Genomic DNA, 14,293 nt, shown 5'->3' with positions numbered 1-14,293 from the left:
GCAGAACTTTAGAAAGTCTTCATCCGAGGAGGGGACTGTCTGGATTCTTGAATCCACTGCGACCTTGTACTGCAGCATAAAGCTGCAGATTTTTACAAGATAATTGGGATTTTTTTTGCACAGCTGCGAACCTGAATCAGGGAGATCCGAGGTGGAAATTTCAACTGAATCAGAGAGATCACTGGGTGATCTCTATGATCCAGTCTCGCTTCGCAGACTAACTGCCCTTCCAGGGTTGTTGTAAGGAAGAAACAGGTGGGAGGAAAAAAAAAGCGTTCTTATTTAAAGGAATTGTTCTTAAGAAACAAGCATTTGTAAGACAAGCAGCAAATACAAAAAGTTAAAAATTAGTTCACAGCATTTCCAACCACAGATGTTTTCTACTTTCGGCTACTTTATAATTTTATTAAAAGAATTGTATTCTAATAAAAAGTTACTTCCCGAGACAGGTGTGAAAACAAAACGAACTGCCTTTTAACCCTCAGCACTGTTTCTGGCTTTCATATTTCAGTAAAAATATTTTTTTCTAGAAATGTACAGCAATATCCTAATTGGCTCCACATGCACCCTGCTTTTCTCAAAAGCAATGCCTTATTTGTGCAGCTTTCAGATGTATGGACTTTTGTTAGCACCTTCTGTCTGAAAAGAACTTTCTAAATGTTACTACATCGTTGACACATTAAAAAGCAGATCTCCAGCATCAGATAACAAAACAAAACAACTTCCTTAATGGATATCAATCTCTATTTTTATTACTTAGGACATGATGAAGGGACATGAATCGCATCTAAGGTTTTGGGGAGAAAAAATGCCTAAGAAACAAAATTAAGCTTGGGAGTTTACAGCAACAAATGGGAGAAAAAGATAAAAAAAATGGGACAATTTGAGTTAGGAAGATCGATTTGACAGCATGGGAAGGTAAAAATTTAAAAATGGACTAAATTTCTTCTACTAAGGTATTTTAACATGCTTTATATATTTCTATGAAGATACAGCATTTATCTGAAAATGATCCAATTTTCCCTGCACGTAATTTACCTTTAACACGATCATTTTAAATTGAGTGAAACTTCAGTAATACAAGCAGATTTTGGGGTGTTTTTTTTTTTCTATTGGCCTCCATTACCATGGGTTGTCTTAAATTCAGGGTCGTGTTCTTCAGAAAAGGCCATTATATTTTTATAGGAAAACATGACTGCTCTTTCAGGAAATTCTGCAGTACTGTACACTAAAAATATCCAGAAATCTGACTTTCATTGCACAATTCCAGTAGCCAAAGGTTTCCGACGTTGTAAATTAAGGACAGTTTATTTATTCAAATGTCTCCTTTTGTGCATTTGGCAATCTTGTTCTTGCTGTTCCGGGAACAATAATTTGGGTAGCTCAATCCTTCTTTTGTAGCGAACTCCTTATTTTTCAACTGCATAAAAATTAACTTTAACTGCACAAACTAAAGTAGGAGGGGGAACTGGATCTGGCACAGGTTGGGATCAACTTCTCACCTGTCCTGGTGGGCTGAATAATATCACAGAGCCATGTCCTCTTGCATGCCACACCCTGTTATTATGGCTTTTATTTTCTTTTTCATGCAGGTCACACAAAAGCAGTTAATCTGGCTTTTTTTTTCTTCCCCCATTTGGGAAAGGTGTGCCAAATCAGCAACAACGAAGGGATAAAGTATGCCTGATAAGGAGCCACTAGGAATAGGACATCCCCCCCCAATATGCTGTGATTTGGCAGAAGAGCAAGACTTAAGACAGGCCATCTAGTCTAGTGGGCCAGGCTAGGCCCCCCAGGTGACAAGTTTTCTCATCTGTCCCAGATTTTAATAAAAGAAGATTATTCTATGTAGAGTCTTAGAATGACTGTTTTGCAATGGGGGGAAAAAACCCTTTTTTTTACTTTGGCACAGCACCTTTTAAAACTTAACTTTTGAACACTTGACTTTCTTTAGCAAAAATAACCTTTTCTAAAACTTTTGAAATCAGCACAATTAATACGGTTGAAAAGGAAGGCAGGAACAACAATTCAGAAAGCTAAATAATGATATTTCCTTAACAATCTTTCAAATATAATTTGTCTGGTCTAAAATTAATATGTTTTTTTCCCCCTTGTTAGCAGAAGACGTAACCTCAGACCCGTTATAGTTCTGGGCTTACAACCATCTGTTTTTCGACTGTTCAAAGTTACAACGGCACTGAAAAAAGTGACATGACTTGGCCTTCTCACTTGAACACTTAAGTGTAACTTGACCGTTGCACAGATGAAGAAGTTAGGTTAGTTTCAATAAAGGAGAATATCTGTAGCTCAGGTTTGACAGGAAAGGTCCTTCCTTGGTGGTCTCTCTGAGCTTGTCTGTTTTCTTGCAGGCATTTCATTACCATACTAGGTATCATCATCAGAGCTAGAAGGGAATAGGGCAGGAGTGTTAAACTCAATTTCATTGAGGGCCGCATCAGCATTGCGGTTGCCCACAGGGGGCCGGGTGGGTATGGCCAGGGTGGGCGTGGCCTACTGAGTGGGCGTGGCTAGAGTGCGTATGGCCTACTGGGTGGGCGTGGCCAGCTCTACATCGTTCGCATCAAGGGTGCCTATGGGGGCCTGGGCAGGAGTGGGACAGATCTGGGGGTCTCTGGCAGAAGGAGGGTCTCTGGGCCAGGGCCAAGGCAGCGGGGGCCATTCCCTCACTGTTTCCAGGATGGCTTCGCGGGCCGCATGAAACCACTCTTCGCGGGCCGGATCCGGCCTCCGGTCCTTGTGTTTGACATGTCTGGAATAGGGTTTCAACTGACGATACTACCTAGTTTGGGTAATGAAACATCTGCAAGAAAAGAAGCTCGCTCAGAGAGCACCGAGGACCCCTTGTAGGTTAATTTCTCTGCTATGGAAAAACGCCAGACTCTTTGGTACCACAGCTCGAACTTTCTTTTCCAAACAATAACTAAAACTCTCGTCAGTTAACAGAAATCAGCCAGGCAAAGAAATGACTCCGTTTGCTCTTTAACTTCATTAGCTAGTTAATTCTCAGAAGTATGATAAGCAGCAGCTGCCTTCTCCCAAATTGTGACACAGATATCTTTCTTCTCTTTCTCGGCTGCTGTGTTGGGAATCTCTCCTTTGCTTAACTCAGCTGCTCCATTCCTTGGCTCAAGAATGAAGGTGCCCAAGTGGCTTTGGCAGCTGAATGACAAATTAATTAAGGGACATTTCCCAAACTGACCCCTCTAGTATTGTACAGACTAAGGAAAAGGAGATTTAAGATGGCCATGCCAAAATCTGACTGGTAAATAAGAATACCCTGACATGCTGGCCGGAGTGCAAACTGAACAGTTTTCTAGGCCTACCAAATTTTAAGAGGAATACAACAACTGCTACAACTGCCTACACAGCACCAAAAAGGTAGCTCCTTTTTCTCCACAAATAAACAACCACCTACAAATTCACAGCTGATTAAAATAAAAGTACAGCATCAAGACAAAAGGAGGATGCGTCCCTACTGTTCTTAAAGACCACTTTAAGCCAATATAGCTAAAAACAGTTGATGGCAAGCCTCATAGAACAAGATTGGAGGGGACATTGGAGGTCTTCTAGTCCAACCCCCTACTCAAGTAGGAGATCCTATACCAGGGGTAGGCAACCTTGGCTCTTTTATGAACACAGCTGGCTCAGGAATTCTGGGAGTTGAAGTCCTCGAGTCATAAAAGACCCAAGGTTTCCTACCCCTGTCCTATACCATTCTGGACAAATGGTTGCCCAATCTCTTCTTAAAAGTCTCCAGTGATGGAGCACCCACAACTTCTGAAGGCAAACTGTTCCACTGATTGTTTTAACGGTCAGGAATTTTCTCCTTAGTTCTAGGTTGCTTCTCTCCTTGATTAGTTTCCATCCGTTGCTTTTTGTCCTGCCTTCAGGTGCTTTGGAGAATAGCTTGACTCCCTCTTCTTTGGGGCAGCCCCTGAGATACTGGAATACTATCTTATCAACCCCTAGTCCTTCTTTTCATTAAACTAGACACAATTCTTAATTCTGCCCTCCCCGGCCACAGATGGTCAAAGGAACATCTGAATATTACTTCTTAGGACTCTCACTGAAAAGCCTTTGAAACATTCCTAAAAGTCTGTCTGGAGAGATTTATTTTCAAATCTAGTTCTGCTTTCCAGCCTCACCAACACTTGGGTTATTTTTTTTAAATGTAGATACCATCCTCCTGAAATTTCCTTGACTTTTGAGTCAGGGTGATGCATTGCCTCCTGCCGTTCTGTTGGAAGACCACAAAACCATTCCTCTACATCCATCAACTCAAAAGAGGCCTTGAGTCATATGCTTTTTCATTGCTCCCATTCTACAGGAAATCCTGGATGATTTTCTATCTACTCTATCCTGAAAAAAATGTCCAGGCAGATACCATGAGATTAATCTCTCACTTCTCTTGTGTAACCACTGTCTGGATCTATATGTTTGGCTTGTCCAATTCTCTGTCTCTATATGGACCATCTGCCTCTGACACTTTTAGCCTTACATATGTTCATTTTCACTAGCTTGTTTCTATCAGACTGCTGTCCACATGACCATAATAAAGGCTTGATTTGAAGCCAGGGTCAATATTAGATTATTCTCCACCTCAGAGTCAATCTTACTGAAATTGGGGCCGTTGCAAATATTAACTGGTCTTATAGAGCAATCTGAAAACACAAAACATTTTGAATTAGATTCAGTTTACAGCTGTTCCTTATCATTACAGTAATGCAAGGAAAAATATATAGATTAAAATTCTCAAAACACAGTCATTTTAAATGGCATTCACAAAGTCCTTACAAGTTCCGAGATAGTTTTACAGGCACCACAGCTTAATAAAGAGAGAGCGAAATTTTTTGCAATCTCACACAATAAGGCAAGGAAATTTTGTTAACAACGAAGTTAAACAGGTCTCAATGCCACATCAGGGCAGTGTTCTCAGTCCTAGGGTATCATGACATTTCAAAAGAGATATGCTAGCCAATGCCTTCCAAATATAACACTCAACAAACTCAAAACTATTCTAAAGTATCTCTTGATCTGTAAAATATTTATTTGGTTGAAGAGTGTTCTGCTGAAGTGTGACCATTTCAATCAGTTTAAAAAGTTCAAGTTCACTTGCTTAAAACAAACACAAATTTACAAGTTTACAGCCATTTGCCTGAAATGGTACAAGGTTTCCTGCCTGAGCAGGGGGTTGGACTAGATGACCTCCAAGGTCCCTTCCAAATTTTTATTATTATTATTATTATTATTATTATTATTATTATTATTATTATTATTATTATTATTATTATTATGTCAAATGAATTTTCAGCAGTTTCAGTTCAAAAGAATAGTTCATTTATTTAAATACACAAGCTGGAAACAGTTATTATCACACTCCCTATTTCAGATTATCATACCGTGAGAGCACAAAGCAGATATGATCAACCAACCAAAAACAAATCGGAATTGTTTTTTTAAGCTTTGAAAAAGAAGACAAACATAATTTGGTGGAAAACAGTTCTCAACTAGTCCCATCCTCCCATTTCCTCTTCCCCAAACTGGTGTCTTACCCAGGAAGAAAAATAAATGGAAGACAAACATTTACCTGCTTTCTCAAACCAACAGCTGCATTAAATAAAAATCCAGAAATGAAATAACGCACCTCTCTTTTGTTCACTTTGACTCCCAATTTGCTAACTTTCGTCACCGAGAGAGCAATAGAACAAGCAAGATCACTGTGACCCATAAAACAGAATAGAAATAAAACCGTTTCCCCAAGATGCACAAACCCAGCTATCAAATCACAAAGCAGCTTATTAAGCCACTTCAAAATAATAATAAAATAATCTTATTACGTTGTTATTTTGTCAACACAGGAGTAAATCCAGCTGATGGTTTTAATTAAGTAATGGGTCATATACTACTGATGTGGCATCTCAACATGAGATCTTTGAAGTGTTCCTTTTTCATAAACATGTGTTCCTTTGCCAAGCTAAGATAAGAGGTGGCAAAAATCCAAGTAAACACCTCTTTAAAAAAAAACACCCAGTAAAGCAATACAAACATCTACAATGCCTCCTGACACAGATGACCTGAGAATAGTATTGAAAGATAGTCCTAAACCCCTCCCCCCAAAAAAATACAATAAATATGAAGAGAGCCTTGGTGGAGCAGTGGGCTAATGCCTCCTTAAGTAACACCAGCTGCCTGCAATTAGTGCAGGTTCGAGTCCCACCAGGCTCAAGGTTGACTCAGCCTTCCATCCTTCCGAGGTAGGTCAAATGAGGACCCAGATTGTTGGGGGCAATTAAGCTGACTTTGTAATAATGCCGCTTGGGGGTGTGTGTGAAAGCCCTAATAAGCAGGCATATACATAGAATGAAGGCTACTGCTAAGCTTGTAAGCCGCCCAGAGTCTTCGGAGAAGGGCGGGATATAAATGGAATTAAAATAAATAAATAAATAATGTTTGGACTGCACATTAGAACAGACATGTCAAACACAAGGCCCGGGGGCCAGATCCGGCCCGCGAAGTGGTTTCATGCGGCCCGCGAAGCCATCCTGGAAACAGTGAAGGAACGGCCCCCACTGCCTTGGCCCTGGCCCAGAGACCCTCCTCCTGCCAGAGACCCTCTGTCCCACTCCTGCCCAGGCCCCCATAGGCACCCTTGATGCGAACGATGTAGAGCTGGCCACGCCCACCCAGTAGGCCATACGCACTTTAGCCACGCCCACCCAGGCCATGCCCACCCGGACCCCTGAGGGCAACCGCAATGCTCATGTGGCTCTCAATGAAATTGAGTTTGACACCCCTGCATTAGAGGGACAACTTGCTGGATCCATATATTAAAACCACATACTTCATCTGTGGTCAAAACCCAAATATTATATATCAAACACAGTCCTTTATCTGAACAAAACAAGTACAACTGAGAATAGCATAGGTGGGTTTGACTGGCATAAATTGTAGGCGTAACACAGAAAAATAATTCACATTTTTTTTTAGTTCTGTCTTTTACTGTACTCTGCTACACCTGATCTTAGTGTAGGTAGTCCTCGGCTTACAACAGCTTGTTTAGTGACCGTTCAAAGTTAACAACAGCACTGAAAAATGGGACTTCTGACCATTTTTCAAAGTTATAACCTTTGCAGCATCACCATGATCTTCTGATCAAAATTTGGATGCTTGGCCACTGACTCATATTTATGACGGTTGCAGTCTCCAGGAATCACGTGATCCCCTTTTGCGACCTTCTGACAAGCAATGGGGAAGCCTGCCTGTATTGTTCTGTATTTTGTATCCTGATATGGCCTAATGGCTAATCAATAATCATTACAATAAATATATTAATTCACTATCTACCATAAGTCAGTTTACCTGTTGGTTGCCGGAGCTCAAGCCCACAATCCTAAACACAATATATTATGCAATAAGATCCACTTGGATCAATAAAATTGGCTTTGGAACAAACAAGCTTAGCATCCAATTGCACCACGGATATTCTTCTCTGGAACATGCACTCATTCACAGTCCTCCATACCAGGATATGTTTTCCATTTATGCCCCACCCATCAATATTTGGTTTGTAATGTATTTATTTTGCATGCCAAAAACAGTTTCAGACTTTGGGGTATGTCAAGATCTGAAAAAACATCAACAAATGAGACAGCAATTGAATTTCTCAGCAAAGTTGAAAGCAAAGAGATTCTGAGGCATAGTTACCAAAGCTAGAACTCATCTTTAAAACATGCATAGACACCCACACCAACAATTTTAAGATTTGATTAGAAATGAGCACAGCCAAGAAAGGGACAAAGCTATAGAGAGATGCATTTTTTTGCAGTTTTTGCAATAAGTAAGCAATCCTTGGCACTCCGCAGTTTCAGTACAACTGTAAAAGTTGCAATGTCCTAACTTATCACTGGTAAGATTTAATCCACACACACATGAAATGGCAATCAGTAAAGACACAATGTTTTCCTGATACCTTTCATGAAGCGAACTACAGGTAGACCTTGACTTACAACTGTTCATTTAGTGACCGATCAAAGTTATAACAGCACTGAAAAATGTGACTGATGACCTTTGCAGGATTCCTCACGATCATGTGATCAAAATTCAAACGCTTGGCCACTGGTTCATATTTATGACCGTCACAGTGTCCCAGGGTCATGTGATCTCCTTTTGCGACCTTCTGATAAGCAAAGTCAATGGGGAAGGCAGATTCACTTAACAACCGGGTTACTAACTTATCAACTGCAGTGATTCACTTAACAACTGTGGCAGTAAAGGTCGTAAAATGGGGCAAAACTCACTTAACAAATGTCTCACTTGGGCTCCATGGCGGTCGTAAGTCTAGGACTTCTTGTAATACTCAGTACTGGAGTGTTTTATCAGCTTACACATCTCAGAGTAAGGATACTGTCCAAAACAAGTCCAGGCATAGCTCAAAGGAAACAGGTCTGGCATACTTGTGAATTTTATTTTATTTATTTTATTTTAATTCCATTTATATCCCGCCCTTCTCTGAAGACTCAGGGCGGCTTACAAGCTTAGCAGTAGCCTTCATTCTATGTAATGCCCAAGCGGCATTATTACAAAGTCAGCTTAATTGCCCCCAACAATCTGGATCCTCATTTTAGAGGGATAGTTGCCAACCACCGGTGCTTCTGTCAACAAAGACATGGGAACAAGCACCGTCTAAAAGTATCTTAAGGATTTTTAACAAATCAAATTAGGTTTCCAGGAACAAAAACAACTCCCCGCAAAAAGCAAAAAAACCCTTCAACAAGCCATTTATCATGACTGCAAAAATGGCAGGCATTGTGCTCAATAGCTTAACACAATTAAGCATCCCAATCGCCAAGAGCAGGGGCCTTCAAACTTGGCCCTTTTATGACTTGTGGACCTCAACTCCCAGTATTTCTCAGCCAGTGTAAATTTGTAAATGTATTTATCCTTTGCCGATAAGACACAATTGGCTACTTTGCGCAAGCTATAAATTATACTTCGCCACCCACAATGGCTGGATTCATACAATATGCTAAGCCTAAATCAAACGCATTACAGACTTAGTGCAATGTGTGAATCGACACATTGTCTACTGTTAACACTGGGGCTATAGTCCTGCAGAGAAAACAACTACAACATAGACTTTGCATATTACCTGATGGCCTACAAATGCTTATGCAAATATAAATTAGCATGTTTCTAAGGTACCTCACAACCTTATCGTTGCAAAAGACTATCACAATCACCTCCATATCATCCAGAGGCTTGCAACAGCATGTAGTCAAAAATAAATTTCTCAAGATATGATTCGAAAAAAATAACATGGAGTCTTTAATCCCAGGTATACATCAAAAGTAACCCCACTGAAATGGGCATAATCAAGTTTAATTGATTATAACACAGGTAATCCTCAACTTACCGCTATTAGTTTAGCGGCTGTTCAAAGTTACAACAGCACTGAAAAAAACTTACAAGTGGTTCTCACACTTACAACACAGGAACCCCCCCCATGGTCACATGATCAAAATTCCGGCCATGTTTACAACGGCTGCAGGTTCTCGTGGTTGCCATTTCGCACCTTTCCCAGCTGGCTTCGGACAAGCAAAGTCAATAGGGGCCAGCTTTGCTGAAGAAACCCATGCTTCATTTAACCACTGCAGTGATTTGCTTAAAATTGTGGGGTGAGAAAAGGTCATAAAATAGGGTGTGATTCACTTAACAACTTGGCTCTTAGCAATGAAAATCCTGGTTCCGATTGTCGCCCTAGGTCAAGGACTACTATACTTGCAATCATAAGCAGGTTAACCAAAGTCCCACATGCTGGAGGAGAAGAGATAGAGAGCAATCAATGTCAGAATCATAAGAGTTAGAAAAACCTTCAGTTTGGCCCAGATAATAGTAACAGCAATTAGATTTATATAATCGCTTCACAGTGCTTTACAGCCCTCTCTAAGGAGTTTACAGAGTCAGCCTATCGCCCCCAACAATCTGGGTCCTCATTTTACCGACCTCGGAAGGATGGAAGGTTGAGTCAACCCTGAGCCAGTCAGGATCGAACTGTTGGCAGTTGGCAGAGTAATGGGAAGGAAGGAAGGAAGGAAGGAAGGAAGGAAGGAAGGAAGGAAGGAAGGAAGGAAGGAAGGAAGGAAGGAAGGGCAATAGCAATTAGACTTATATACTGCTTCACAGTGCTTTACAACCCTCCCTAAGTGGTTTATAAAGTCAACCTATTGCCCCCAACAATCTGGGTCCTCATTTTACCGACCTCGGAAGGATGGAAGGCTGAGTCAACCTTGAGCTGGTGAGACTCGAACTGCTGGCTGTGGGCAGCGTTAACCTGCACAGTTAGATGCAGGTAGTCTGTGAATTACAATTGAGCCTGCAATTTTTGCCGATGTGCAGAATTTGTTAAATGTGTTTTGCCCCATTTTACAACCTTTGGTGCCACGGCTGTTAAGTGACTCACTGCGGTTGCTAAGTTAGTAAGATGGTCTTTAAGCGAATCTGGCTTCCCCATTGACTTTACTTGTCAGGTGGTCGCAAAAGGGGATCACGTGACCCTGGGACCCTACATCCGCCATAAATAGGAGTCAGTTGCTAAGCATCCAAATTCTGATCATGTGACCAGGGGGATACGGCAATGGTTGCAAGTATGAAAAAACAGTCTTAAAAGTCACTTTTTTCAGTGCCGTTGTAACTTCAAACAGTCACTAAATGAAGCGTGGTAAGTCAAGGACCAGCAGTGGTGGGCCTTCCTTTCCTTGGACATGTTCAAGAGAAGTCTGGATAGCCCTCATTTCAATTTTGGATTCCTGCAAGGAGCAGGAGGTGGAACTTGGTGAACCTCTTCCAGTTCTAGACTTCTACGAAAGAGGATGAACAGAAACTACGGCAGGGCCTAAAAACGTAGGAATCGCTCGCCCTGCCCAGGAGAGCTGAGGTTGCTTGCTGCAAACAACTCTCTCCAGCAGGTGCACAGCTAAGTGCTTCACGGATGTTAGTCACCTGACTGACTCATCCGCTCCCAGGGCAGGGCACCTGAGGACAACAACAACTTATTTAAGGTTCAGTTCACTTCCGTCACCTTGTTTATTAGTTGGGGACCAAGAGTAGCATCCTTTGCCGCTTCCCAGATCAGATCTGAATTATTGCCCTTCAAAAAAAAGTTCTTTGTAACAAGGCACGGGTCCCCAACACCCGGTCCGTGGACCAGTACCGGGCCACGGCATGCCAGCAACCGGTCCGCAGGATGCAAGCCCCATCCGTGGGATGCAAGCAGCACACAAAACCACGCACTCTCCGGTCTGCGGAAAAAGCCCTCTCCACGGAACCAGTCCCTGGTGTCCAAAAAGTTGGGGACCTCTGTTAATAAGGGATGGTCACTTTCATAAGGTTGAAAGGGGAAGCTAAGGATGGCAACCTGCTGTCTCATCGGGCGGCAGGCTGCCATCCTGTGCTTCTCCTTTCAACCTAATGAAAGTGACCATCCCTTATTATAGACATTGGCAACCTGTGACAACCTCAACGCTGTTTGTAGAACCCCTCTGAAAACAATGGAGCTATTTCTCACAGGAAACCACACCTGGAAGTTCGATCTATAGAGCCTTGGTGGAGCAGTGGGCTAATGCCTCCTTAAGTAACACCAGCTGCCTGCAATTATTGCAGGTTCAAGTCCCACCAGGCTCAAGGTTGACTCAGCCTTCCAAGGTAGGTAAAATGAGGACCCAGATTGTTGGGGGCAATAAGCTGACTTTGTAATAATGCCGCTTGGGGTGTGTGTGAAAGCCCTAATAAGCAGGCATATACATAGAATGAAGGCTACTGCTAAGCTTGTAAGCCGCCCTGAGTCTTCGGAGAAGGGCGGGATATAAATGGAATTAAAATAAAAAAATAAAGATAAAATAAATCTTAAAAGACTGAGAATAAAGGAACTTGGGGGGGGGGAATTAATGAAGAGGGAAGAAACATCCCCATCCATTTAGATTCATTATCACTTTGCTCCAGAACACTGGAGGGGGGGAACCTGGTCCTTACACCCAACCTTACTTTACGGAGGTCCACTTAGGCTTTTGCTGGCTCTTAAGTGAATCTCTCCTGTACCTTTTCTCAATCTGAAGTTTCCTTACAGGTGCGTGATGCTCGTACGCCTCTCCAAACACACGTTATTTTTCTGGCTGCGAGAGAGAGGGGGGGAAAATGGGTTCTAGTTCTCCTCACCCCTTAGTTGGGCTTTCCTCAGTCCTCAAATTTCAGAGATGTCTCTTCCTAGCCCTCAAAGAAGCTGGGAAGGGATGGGAAGAGTTCACCTCTTTGCTTGGTTTCCCCCCTTTCATCCTCAACTTTACACCTTTTTTCCTCCAGCTTCTTAAAGTAGGCTATTTATCAAAACTGAAATCTGATCACTTCGTCCAGAGAAACCCAGGCGAAAAGCAACTCATCCCACCCCACCGAAGGAGTGAACTTTGCAGTTGGAATTCCTCCCCCTCCCCTCCTTACTTCCCTTCACACTCAGGTTTTGATCAGGAAAAAAAAACCAAAAACCCTCGCTTGACCCTTAATGTTTAAAAAGTGACCTTGGCATCAGCTGTCCTTTTTTCTCTCCTCTGATCTCCCTTCCAAGAAGATCTCTCAAAAAACAACAGTACAATCCAAAGCAAACCCTCCCCATATAAACATTTTCCTGATTTGTGACCCAACTATAACAACAATCTACCCCCCCCCCTTATCTTTCCTTGCCTGGAATCTGACATCTCTGTAGGGCAGTTGATCTCCTCCTTTGCAGAAGTTTCTTTAAAAAAAAGGTCGAGAAGTCAAAAAACTTCCTCAAGCCAAAACTTTTACTATTTCACAAGCTGGATTAACGAACCCAACTGCGCCTGGCTTCACACAACACCCCCCTTCCACCGATCCCAACCGTTGCATTAGAATAGAAGGGAACAGAATAGAATAACAAGAGTTGGAAGGGACCTTGGAGGTCTTCTAGTCCAGCCCCCTTGCTCAGGCAGGAAAGCCAGCTGACACCGTTCCAGACCGTTTTTCCTTGCTTCTGAATGCAAAAAAAAACAAAAACGAAATACACCCAGGAGGGGAGGTCTACAAATAGTGTACTGCTACAAATAGTTTACTGCACTGTTACAAATAGTTTACTGCACTGTTAGAAAGATTTCTCTTCCCCCCCCAACCCCCCCCAGCCCAAATCGTTTCACTCACTCTTGCTTGCGCCGAAAATACCATCTCCAGCCAAGCGGCTCAGCGCGGATTTAGGCGAGATCCTAATAAACGCTGCTTGCCCAGCTCCAGATTTAGTTGCATTTATGGGGTGCAAGAGGGAAAGAGGAGCCCGGGGCTTCCCTTCTTAAGTTTCCACCCCCCACAAACTCTTTTCTCCGGAGAGGGCAATGCAGACCCCCCCCCAAACCTTCCTTACCTCCTGCAAATGAGCGGGGTGCAAGAAGGGGGTGGGGGGGAGTGAGTTGGGTGTAGGTTTGGGCATGCACGTGGCTGCAAGGGGGGGGGGGTCCAGGCTCGTGCATGCAAGGGGGAGGGGCGTGCGGGAGGAGGGGCCTGTTGCAAAGGGGGAGGGGGCTGTGGAAAGGAGAAAGTGAAAGGAAGTGGGAAACGGAGGTTCCCCAGGCCCTTCTTGCAACCACCGCGGGGGGGGTGGAGAGAAGAGAAGGGAAGAGCAGAACAGACAGCAAGCCAGCAAGGGGGAAAAAAAAAACCTGGCTCCACGCAGGCGCACTTCGCTCACCTGACGCCGCCGCCGCCGCCGCGGAGGGAGGGAGGGAAGGAGGGAGGAAGGGCTTGGTGGTCTCGCGCCGGAGAAGTCGCCGCCGTTCTTTTCCGCGTCTCCGCTCAGTTCTCCGCCCCCCGCCGCGCAGCTCTTCCTTTTTCCCTTCCTGCCTCCTCAGCCCCGCCCCTCCACAAAAAAAAAAGAAAAAGAAAAAGCGACGCGGGCGGGCGCTGATTGGCGGGAGTCGAGCGGGCGGGCGAAAGCGGACCCGTGCCGCCCCGGGAGAAGGCGGCGCCGTCGCCTCCTGGTGTCCCTCCGCTTTTTTTTTTTTTGCCCTTTCCCCCCCCCCTCTGGGAATTGCAAAAGGGGGGTTGGGGGGAGGATGCGCGGCGGAGCTTCTGGGAGGAGGGTGGGAAGCATCGGATGGTAAAGGTCCTCCTGCTTGAGCAGGGGGCTGGACTAGACGACCTCCAGGGTCCCTTCCAGCTCGATTCTAGATTCCAGATGCCCATGCCAAACAGGCTGAAGGCAAGAGGATGCCCCGGC

The 14,293-nt window shown here is 43.6% G+C and overlaps 1 protein-coding gene across 3 annotated transcripts in view; it reads right to left on the bottom strand.

Annotated features, from left to right (window-relative positions):
• The window catches only part of ZFAND6 (zinc finger AN1-type containing 6), a 53,796-nt gene extending 39,712 nt beyond the window's left edge, over positions 1 to 14,084 (bottom strand). Inside the window, exon 1 of one of the 3 annotated variants that reach the window (XM_083371389.1) lies at positions 13,766 to 14,084. The gene's annotated coding sequence lies outside the window, so the exon portion shown is untranslated. Of the gene's footprint in view, positions 1 to 12,140; positions 12,153 to 13,224; positions 13,465 to 13,765 lie in introns of those variants that run through there. The other 2 variants (XM_083371388.1, XM_083371393.1) reach the window with 2 other exon arrangements.
• Positions 14,085 to 14,293: the final 209 nt, after the last annotated feature.

This window comes from Vipera ursinii (assembly GCF_947247035.1).
Source record: "Vipera ursinii genome assembly, chromosome: 11".
In the NCBI taxonomy this organism is placed as follows: Eukaryota; Metazoa; Chordata; class Lepidosauria; order Squamata; family Viperidae; genus Vipera; species Vipera ursinii.
This window is presented reverse-complemented; position numbering and strand designations above follow the sequence as displayed.